This window comes from Rhinolophus ferrumequinum, chromosome 21 (assembly GCF_004115265.2).
Source record: "Rhinolophus ferrumequinum isolate MPI-CBG mRhiFer1 chromosome 21, mRhiFer1_v1.p, whole genome shotgun sequence".
Taxonomy (NCBI): Eukaryota; Metazoa; Chordata; class Mammalia; order Chiroptera; family Rhinolophidae; genus Rhinolophus; species Rhinolophus ferrumequinum.
Window position 1 is genome coordinate 28,450,778 of NC_046304.1, and position 11,603 is coordinate 28,462,380.

The following is an 11,603-nucleotide window of genomic DNA, read 5'->3' on the forward strand; positions in this document are numbered from 1 at the left end:
ACAGGTTTTCTGTCAGTAATGATTTCAAGGAACAATGGGGTTCCATGAAAAACGCAGGCAGTTCTGCTCACAATGCAACCAACTGCACAAGTGGTCTTCCTTGAGACAAGCGTTGTACGCTGCTATGCACATGTGCCTTTAATAGTTCACATCACGATTTAATAGTACTTGTCACTGTTCCATCAAGGATATTAAGTGCATCTGTTTTTTTTCCCTACTGTGATTGCAAAGGCCAGCAGTACCACTGGCTAGATTCATGCTGGAGTGCAGCAGTTAATTGCTTTTGCACCGTTGTTGCAAACATCAACACAGTGAAAAGACAACATCTCAGTAGTTTTGACCTCACAGACCCCCTGAAAGTGTCTTGGCGACCTGCAGGAGTCCACAGACTACACTTAGAGAACTGCTGACATAGTGGAAAGAAAACAGATTTTGAAATCAGAGGTGGGTCCCTATCTGAGCTGGGAGATACAGGGTGAGTGTGTTTTTGTAGAATGCGCCTATCCCATCCCCAGACTTAAAATGGAAAGTCAAAATAATGCTTGCCTAACGTCCCGCTCCAAATTTTTGGCAGAACTTGAATTCTCTTAATTTATTTTCGTCTGCTAGAACTGACTTGAACCATATTTCATATTAGAGCTGTCATGTTTAGACTTTTTTTAATTACATCTTTAGGTGGGAGGATATCAGTCACCTAATTCTCATCAGTGATGCTTTTATTCTAGAAGGCTTGGCGCTTTCTGCTAATGACTGGATCCAACCGTAATCTGCAAACTCATATCCTAATGAGTAGTATAGCTGTTACCCCAGGGCTCTAGCCATGATCCCCACTTTCACAAAAATTATATTAAGACAATCACTCAGGTTCTTTTTTTTATTTTATTCTCCAGTTAACAGGAGAGAAAAGTCATTCAGAAATGAACGAGTAAGGGATTATAGGAAAATAAATACAAAGAAGCCCCAGAAAAAACACATTTGGGATATAATGAGATTGGTGATTGGCTCTTGTCCTCTGCAGGACTCTTTCCCAGACATGTTGATTTTGCAGTAATGCATCTCTACGTGTTAAGTGACTCGATTTGGGGATACCATTTACAGGGTTTTGGCAGGGTTTTACTATATGAAATGCAGCTATAAGGTAATGTGTGATAAAAAAAAAAAAACATCCACCGTGGGTTCTGGCTGCCTCACAGCTGTGGGGATCAAAGTCTTAGGACACAGGTCACGTGAGCCATTTGAACACACCAGAGTTTCATGACACAGGAGTTAGTTTAGGAGCAGAAGTGGGCTCAGCACGCCCTGAGCAGCCCTACCACCCTGCTGGTCAGGTCACCTTCATAGCCTAGGAGAAGCCATCACTGCCATCCTGGTACCAGACTGAGACCCACAGCTGGAGACCAGTTCATCACAAGGAAGCTTTGGAGAATAGAAATGATAGCAATAGTCATGTGCTGTTTTTCTAAGCACTTTGCATTTATTAGTTCATTTACATAATAACCTTATGAGATAATGTACTGTCACTCTCTCCCTTTTACAGAAGGGGGAACTGAGGTACAGAGGTGAAGTTCCTTGCCTGTGATGACACAGCTAGTGGATGAAGGCAGCCTGGGTCCAAATCCAGGTTGTCTGCTTCAGAGTCTGTATTCTTTTTTTTTTTAATTTTATATTTTTTTATTATATTGGTTTTGGGTGTACAAAACAACATAATGATTAGACATTTACACCCCTCACAAAGTGATAACACCCCCAAGTCTACTACCCCTCTGAAATCGTATATAGCTGTTACAATACCGTTGACTATATTCCCTGTGCTGTACTTCACATCCCGTGACTATATATATATATATATATAACATTCAATATTCTTAACCAACATACAGTAGAAGATTCTAAGGAAGACAAGAAAAAGCAAATGGTAGGACACTACATATTTATACAGTATATTTCCCATTTGCATCTAAAAAAAGGCTCTTGAATGGGTTATGTATAAAAATGTTGTGGAAGGACATCTGTGAGACTTAACAGTGGCCACCTCTATGCAGAAGGACTGATGGAGAGGGATCTTTTCACTTTTTCACGTCATTCTCTGTAAATGTTTTACCACACGCATAGTATACTTTTATAATTTGTAGTATGTTTTAGAAGGGGTATGGTGTCAGTAGGAATGTTACTTAGGAAGATATCAGGAAATAGGACCATTGGGCAACAGGAAGTGGAGATCCAACAGGAAGTAGGATCATGGGGTGTGGGGTGAGAAGAGGAGGCAGAAATAGCTAGTGATACAGGGCCTGATGGAATTCCAGCAAGAAATAAGAAATACACAGCAGATCTTGGCCATCATTGATGTTTCTCTCTTCCTGAGGCACCAGTTATTCAAGAGGACGGGGGAAAGAATAAGAGATCCACTAGGGTTCCCAAAGCATATGTCTTCTGTGGAGATGAAAAGGGTAAAGAGCCGCAGGGAGTTGCAGCCTAGGGCCAGCAGTTGCCTCATTCGTGGGGCCTCCACAGACATCCAACCTGCCTGTCAACTGAGATTTCATCTGCTTCCATGGCTGACGGGGTGTGGCCACGCATGCAGGTAGGTTCCTGCCGTCTCTTCACCTGGTTAGTAACGGAGCGAGAGGAAACAAACACAAAATTGCATCATTAGGAACTGGGTAAAAGGTATGGAGCTGAATTCCTTAAGAATGTATTCTTGTAAAGTCATTAAGTGAAACAAGCCAAACACAACTGAGTATAAGAATATGCTGTGGTTCATTGACAGATGATTAGAACCAGCTGCTCTGGCTGGCTGTGCAGCATGAACATGTTTTGGTGGATTTTTTAAAAACTACTTTTTGATAATGACCAGTGTAATATTTTAAAAGTTCCTCCCCCCTTCATTATCAATTCAAATGTACATTGTTTCATGCCTGGTCACATTAAGGTTTTTAACAATTACATGTACACATCATCCTCCCATTTTTGAAAAACAAATGCAGTTTTACAAAATCTTGGAATGCCAAACACTTATTCTGTTAATTTTACTACCGTGACACCCTTCTTTGGGCCTCCTTTTGGGGGACAATGTTGAGAACCCTTGTCAAATAATCATAGTAATAACAGTAATCCACATAGAGCTAACCGACTATTTTGAATTCTCACCTTTTAAGCATAGATTTAATTTCTGGAGATAGCCAAGTTTGGTGACTTCTAGTCCATTAAAAAAATAGACTTTATTTCTAGAGCAGTTTTCACAGCACAATAGAGCAGAAAGTACAGCGACTTCCCATGTATCCGTGATACCCCTCCCCCATTCTCCACTGTTGTAGCAACAATCCACACTAGAGTGGTGCCATGGTAACAATTGATGCACCTACACTGACACGTCATCACCCAAAGTCCATAGTTTACCTTAGGGTTCACTCTTGATGTTGTACATTCTATTGGTTTTGCTAAATGTAAAATGATGCGTCCATCATTGTAATATTATACAGAAGTTTCACTGCCCTAAAAATCCTCTGTGCTCTGCCTCTTAATCTCTCCCTATCTTCTAGCTCCTGGAAACCACTGAATCTGTTTTCATATGTTTTGTCTTAGCCAGACTGTCATGTAGTTGGAATCATACCATATGTAGCCTTTTCAGATTGGCTTCTTTCATTAATCATATGAACTTAAGTTTCCTCCGTATCTTTTCATGGCAGCACATTTCCTTTCAGCACTGAATAATATTGCGTTGTCTTAATGTACCACAGTTTATTTATCCATTTACCTACTAAAGGGCATCTTGGTGGCCTCCAAGTTTTGGTAATTACGAGTAAAGCTGCCAAGTTTTTGTTTTTTCAACTTATTTGGGTGAAATACCAGGGGGCATGGTTGCTGAATCACATGGTAAGAGCATGTTTAGTTTTGTAAAAAAACACCCCACTGTCTTCCAACGGACCATCTTGCATTCCCACCAGCAGTGCATGAGAGTTCCTGTTGCAGCACAGCCTCTCAGCACGGCTGTTGTCAGTGTGCCAGGTTTCGGCCACTCTAACTGGTACGTAGTGCATCTCATCTTTGTTTTAATTTGCATTTCCCTGATGACATCTGATGTGGAGCATTTTTTCATATGCTTATTTGCCATCTATAGATCTTCTTTGGTGAGGTGTCTGTTCAGATCTTCTGCCCATTCTCTTACGCAGGTTGTTCATGTTCTTATTTTGAATTTTAAGAGTTCTTTATGTATTTTGAATAGCAGTCTTTTGTTAGATACGCCTTTGGCAAATATTTACTCCCATTTTCTAGCTTGTCTTCTTATTCCCTTGATCCTAATCCATTTTTAAAATTAAGAGACAGTGAAAAAAAAAAAGAAAAAAAAAGTGGACTAGAAGACAGGGTGGTGCTGGATTATCCAAACGGTGGTCTAGGCCTAAGCTCAGAGCACCTATAGAAAGGAGCATCAAAAACATGAGACAGAAAGTTTTGAAAGAATCTGATGTGAAAAAAGACACAATACATCTACCTTTGGCTATAACAGAGTAATTGGTACAAGACTCGCCCTCCCACTGAACAACTACAAAATGGAACAAAATATATAATGCAACTGTTTTCAGGCATTGGGCAAAAGGGGAGCTAGGACAACGATTCTGGAGTGAAGACAAACACATGAGGTAAGCCTCACAATCACCCTAGATTCCTGGTGCGGTACAGGCATGTAGAGCCCAAGTGGAAAGGTGTCTTGTTGAGCTGAAGGGGCAGAGATCGGATTAGTGGGCTCCTGAAGCAGCTATACATTGGGGGACAGATAACTGAAGAAGCAGACGCTGTAGTGGGGAGGGAGGAGGAGTCCAGGAGTCTGTACGGGGATTCATTACGGGTCCCGGACTGAGGGCTAGACTGCGCAGGTGCAGGGTTAGGCGCTCTGAGGCCCAGCAGAGATGATCTGTCGTGGAGCTGAGAGCTGAATGGTGATAAATGAGGTTGTGCATTTCTGGAAGATGTTGTTCTTCTGGCCTAGCCTGACTGAAGAGACTTCCGTGAGCACCTCGGACTTTCAGGTGAGGCTCTAGGATAGACATGATTTAGGAGTCAGGAATATGTCTTAGCTTAAGGGGCAAGACCTAAGAATAAAGTAAAAACTAAAATATACGCACTATAATAAAGAATAAAACAAAGGCTGACAGGGCCAAAATAATATGCCTGTAATTTAACTGCCTACCAGAACAGAAATCAATACCCTTTAAAGAAAGACAATATAATCTAGACTTCTTAAAACATATCATCCACAATGTCATGCATAAGTAAAGAAATTATTAATGTGAAAAAGCAGGACGATTTGACCCTTAATCAAGAAAAACAAAAAACAAAAAAATAATCAATAGAGCAGACCCAAATGTTGGAACTAACAGACCAGGATGTTAAAGTAGCTATCATCAATATTTTAAGGACTTAAAAGAAAATATAGTCATATTGAGTGGGTGGATGGGAAATCTCAACAAAGCAATGGAAGCCATTAAAAAGAATCAGGTGGAAATCCTAGAATGGAAAAGAAAAATGTCTGAAATTAAAATGTACCGAGGATATTCACAGCAAACTGGAGACTATAAAGGAAAGGATGAATAAACTTGAAATCAGATCAACAGAAATGATCCTATCTAAAGTGAAAGAAAAAAGATTTTTCCCCCACCCCCTCAGTGACCTATGGGACAATATCAAACAAGCTAACGTATATATAATTGGAGAGAGAATGGGGCAAAAACATTAAAGAAATAAAGATCAAAAACTTGCCCAAATTTGGAGAAAAACATCAAGTTTTTCCAAGAAAAACCTAGCCAACCCCAAGTAGGATAACAAAACCAACAAAAGACACCTAGGAACATCACAGGTAAATGCTGAAAAACATAGAGAGATAATCTCACAACCCACCAGAGGAGTAAAGTACAGTAGCCCCCCTTATCACTGGGAAATTCATTCCAAGACCCACCAGTATATGCCTGAAACTTTAAATAGTGCCAAACTCTATACAGACAATGTTTTTTCCTATACATACATACATACATACCTATGATAAAGTTTGGTTTATAAAGTAGGCACAGTGAGAGATTAACAACAATAGCTAACAATAAAATAGAACAATTATAACAATATACCCTAATAAAAGTTATGTGAATACGATCTCTCTTTCTCTTTCTCTCTCTCTCTCTCTCTCTCTCTCTCTCTCTCTCTCTCTCTTTCCCCGCCTCTCTCAAAATATCTGATAACTGAGATGACTAATAGGCAGGGAGCATATACAGTGTGGATACGGTAGACAAAAGTGTGATTCATATCCCAGGCAGGATGGAGCATGATTTCATCACGCTACTCAGAATGGTGCATAATTTAAAACCTATGAATTGTTTATTTCTGGAATTTTTCATTTAATATTTTCAGACCTCAGTTGACTGCAGGTAACTGAAACATCAGAAAGCAAAGCTGTGGTTAAAGGGAACTACTGTACATTACCTACCGGGGAAAACCAATACAAATGACAATCAGAAATAAGGGAGGCCAGATGACAATAGAATGCCATCTGTAAAGGGTTGAAAGGAAGTCAACCTAGAATCATATAGCCTGTGAAATTAACCATTAAAAATGAAGATGAAGTGAAGACATTTTTGGATAAACAAAAGTTGAAAGAATTCATTGCCAGAAGGCCTGCACTACAGGATATGCTGAAGTAAACTTGTATCGATAGGAAGGAAGGAAGAGTACTGGGAATGGTAATATATATGGAGAATATATCTATCTTTTTATACATAACTATATGTTTTTTTTCAATTGTTCTTTTTCAATATGTTTGTTTTTCTTTTTAAAAATTTTATTGGGTAACTGCGTTTTTTCCAGGACCCATTGGCTCCAAGTCAAGTCGTCCTTCAACCTAGTTGTGGAGGGCGCAGCTCAGCTCCAAGTCCAGTTGCTGTTTTCAATCTTTAGTTGAAGGGGGCGCAGCCCACCATCCCATGTGGGAATTGAACCGGCAATCTTGTTAAGAGCTCGCGCTCTAACCAACTGAGCCATACAGCCACCTGTTCTTTTTCTTTTATTTTCCTTGAGAGGTAACTGTTCAAAGTAAATGTATTAATATACAGTCATCCTGTTAAAAGATAAATGGAGGCACATTACATTTTTGAAGAGTTTATCTAAGCAGACATTGATTTGAATCAGCCAGTGCCAAACTATAAGTGGTTAGGGGTGCTCTAATGGCCCAGGAGCTAGGGGAAACTCTTTTATTATTTAATTGGCTATAGCTTAAGCAGTTGCCTTATTTGGGAAAGCCTAGTTTGCCATTTATGATTGGTTGTTCTTAAGTTTTGCTTTCCTAACCCCAAAGCATTTACAGGAATTGACTCTGGTTTAGATTTTGGCTTCCTTATGTTGGCTCCCAAAGCATTAGAGCAACCTCAGTCTACCGACTTCCCTATTTAATGACTCTCACAATAGTGTGGGGTTTATTATGTGTGTGTGTGTATATATATATATATACATATATATAATATATATGACATCAATAGCAAAAAAGGTGGTAAACAAAATTTTATTTATTTTATGTAATAAGATTCTATTTTATATGAATTATTAATGTAACATTAACTCTAGACTGTGATAAATGAAGGATGCATATTATAATCCCTAGAACAACTACTAGAACTATAATAAAAGAAGTATAGATAAAAGGCCAATAAAAGGAAATAAAAATGAAATGTATAATGTATTTGATTAATCCAAAAGAAGACTGGAAAAGAGGGACATAGGAACAAAAAGCAATGAAACAACTAAAAAACAAGTAGCAATTTGGTAGAGTTCAAATCCCTGAGTAGATTAATACAAATGGACTAAACACTCTAATTGAAAGGCTGCCATTGTCAGACTGAATAAAAAAAGCAAGAGCCAACTATATTTAGCCTACAAGAGACACACTTTTTCATAAAGATACAAGAAGTTGAAAGTAACAGGATAGCAAGATATATCACACAAACAGTAAGATAAGTGTGACTGTATTGCTATCAGACTAAGTAGATTTCAAGAGAAAAATTATTATGAGAGATAAAGGGGGATTTTTTTCATAAAGGGGTTGAATAATAAAAAAATACATATAAAATCCTTAATGTGTTGTATGTACCTGTATTAGTTTCCTAGGGCGGCCATAACAAAGTACCACAAACCGGGTGACATAAAACAAGTACAATTTATTCTCTCGGAGTTCCAGAGGGTAGAAGTCTGAAGTCAAGTGTCAGTAGTACCCTGCTCCCTCTGGAACCCGTAGGAGGGACTCCTTTCTTGCCTCCTAGCTTATGATGCTTTCCCAGCCACCTTTGGTGCTGGCTTACAGCGCCAGCACTTCAATCTCTGCCTCCATCATCCCATGGTGTTATCACCTCATGTGTGTTTGTCTTCACATGGTATTTTCCTAATTCATAGTGAATTAGGTACCACCTTAATGAGCCCATCTTAATTGATTACATCTGCAAAGGCTCTATTTCCAAGTAAGATCACATTCACAGATACCAGGGGTTAGGACATCAACATATATTTTGGGGGGGAATACAATTCAACCCATATACTAACTAAGAACAAAGCTTCACAATACATGAAGAAAAGAACGGACAAATACAAAGTGAGAAATAGACAATTAGTATATTGAAGTTATTAACAGCTTCCGGCAAAAATTGGTAGAACAACTAGACAAAACAATTGGGAGGGATACAGAAGTTCTGAACCTTGATATAATTGACATTTATACATTCAACAATTTAACACACACTTTTTTTTTCAAGTATACTTGGAATGCTCTCTAAGATGGACCAAATGTCCATCATAAAACAAGTCATAAAATAAGTCTCAACATATTTCAAAAGAGAAACAGCTTACGTAATAGTGCTGACTAAAATGGAGTTGAATTAGAAATCAATAACAATAAGATACCCAGGAAAGCTCCAGATATTTGGAAATGAAGCCATATCCTTACAAGTAGCTAATGTATCAAAGAAGAAATTAGAAAATATTTTGAATGAAATGGTAATGAAAACACACAAATTAAAACTTGTAGAATATAACTAAAGCAGTGTTTAAAAGGAAATTTATAGTTTTAAGCCCCTATATTAGAAAAGGAGGAAGTTTAACAATAATGATCTAATAATCCAACTTAATAATCTTGAAAACGTGAGCAAATTAAACCAAAAGTAAATGGAAGGAAATAATAGTTAAGAGAAGAAATTAATGAAGAAAAAGAGCAGACAAATGACAGAAAATTAAAGCCAAAAGTTGGTTCTTTGAAAAAAATTAATAAAATTAATAATCTATTAGATGGATTAATCAAGAAAAAAAGAAAGAAAACACGTTACTTACATCAGGAATGAAAAAGGCGTTACTATAGATTCTACTAACATTAAAAGAACAACATGGTATATGATTTCACGTACATGTGGAATCTAAAAAACAATAAAATGAGCTAACAAAACAAAACAGAAACAGACTCATAGATAGAGCAAACAAACTTATGGTTGCCAGATGGGAGGGGTATGGGAGATACGTGAAAAAGACAGAGGTTAAGAAGTACAAGCTGCCAGTTATAAAACTAGTCACAGGGATGTAATAACGTACAGAAGGGACTATAGTTAACAATATTGTAATAAATATGTATGGTGACAGATGGTTACTAGAGTTATCGTGGTTATCACTCCGTAAGGTATATAAATATCTAATCACTATGTTGTACACCTGAAACTAATATAATTTTGTATGTAAATTGTAATTAAAAATTATTCAAAAATGATTACAGGAAGAAAAAAAAGACCTCTCATGTTGATGAATTTTCAATTTTCACCAGGAAATTTATTGATAATGTCTTTTTTAGTTGTTATTTTTACAGATATAATAATATGATATGATAAAAGGCTATCCTGGGGGGAGCAGGGGAAAGAGTAATATTATGGTAGAGTAAGGACCTCTGAAAATTTTGCCTCCGTAAAAGAAAACTAACAAAAATTGTCAGGATCAACTTTTTCAGACCTGTGGGAATTAGCGAAGACCTTACAACAATTCAGGGAATGCTTATTCAAGAAAAGTGGCTGTGTGCTCGCTTCCGCAGTACAGATACTAAAATTGGAATGATACAGAGAAGATTAGCATGGCCCCTGTGCAAGGATGACACACAAATTCGTGAAGCATTCCATATTTTTCTGACCCCTCCCCGCCAAACCAATAAAGCATAAAGCATAAAAAAGAAAGGAAGAAAAGAAGGAAGGAAGCAAGAGAGTGAGGGAGGGAGGGAGGGAGGGAAAGAGGAAAGAAGGAAGGAAGGAAAAAAGGAAGGAAGGAAGGAAGGAAGAAAGAAAGAGTGGCTGAATCTTGGTAGGAACAGCAAACTGTGGTGTTTTAACTTGTCCCATTCCCATTACTCCACTTCCAGCTCCCGGTAGTCTTGAAAACCAATAGTCTGCAAACAACTCTGAGACCTTAGAAAATACCGGGAAACTTATTGGTTCTATGCATTCAAGGAAATCTCTATTCAGTTGTTAGCTGATCGCTAGGCTAATGGAGCAGAGACTTTAGTAGCAACATATGACAATAAACACAGACTTCAGGGAATTAAGTCAGAAAAGTCACTAAACAAATAACAACAATGAACAGCCCAACAACAAACAGTGGGGAGGGGGGAATCTGGTATCCACAGTGCCACATTGTATAATTTTAAATATCCAGTTTTGAACAAAAAAAATATGAAATATACAAAGAAAGAAGAAAGAATGGCCCATATGAGAAAAAAAAAACACAGAATTTATCCTTGAGGAAGTACAGATGTTGGACTTACAGACAAAAACTTTAAATCAGCTATTTAAATATGTTCAAAGAACCTTAGGAAACCATGTCTGAAGAAATAAAGGTGAGTATGAGAATGATGTCTCTCTAAATAGAGAATATCAGTAAGGAGGTAATGTAGTATTATTTTTAAAAAGAACCAAATGAAAATTCTGGAGTTGAAATGTATAATGACTAAAATAAAAAGTTCACTGGAGGGGCTCAGCAGCAGATTTGAGCAGTGCGAAGAAAGAACTGGTGGACCTGCTTATGATCTACTGAGATGATGTAGCCTATAAAACAGAAAGGGAAAAGAAGAAAGAAAGGGAAGAAAGAAAAATGAACAGAGCCTCAGAGACCTGTGGGACACCAACAAGCATACCAATAATGGGAGTTCCTAAAGAAGAGGAGAGAGAGGGAAGGCAGAAAGAATATTTGAAGAAAGAACAAAGGAATACAAAAGTAAGAAGGCAGGAACGGAGAGATAGAAGAACAGAAAAGATGTAAGACATAAAAATATAAGGAAATGGCAGATGTAAGTCCTACCTTATTGGTAATGTAATGTAAATGGCTTAAATGTTCCAATTAAAAGGCAGAGATTGGTAGAATGCATAGAAAACATGATCCAACTATATCCTCTCTGTAAGAGCCACACTTTAGATTCAAAGACACAAAAAGGTTGAAAGTAAAAGGATGGAAAAAAGAGATGCCAGGCAAATAGTAACCAATAACAAGATAGACCATATTCAGGTAATAAAAAAAGTTTCCATAAATTTTAAAAGATTTAAATAACACAAAGT

General features: G+C 37.6%; 1 non-coding gene across 1 annotated transcript; it reads left to right on the plus strand.

Annotated features, from left to right (window-relative positions):
- The first annotated feature begins 10,077 nt into the window (after positions 1–10,077).
- LOC117014165 (U6 spliceosomal RNA) lies at positions 10,078–10,184 on the plus strand. The gene has a single exon (XR_004421462.1). It is a non-coding gene; the product is annotated as a U6 spliceosomal RNA (small nuclear RNA).
- The last annotated feature ends 1,419 nt before the right edge of the window (positions 10,185–11,603 follow it).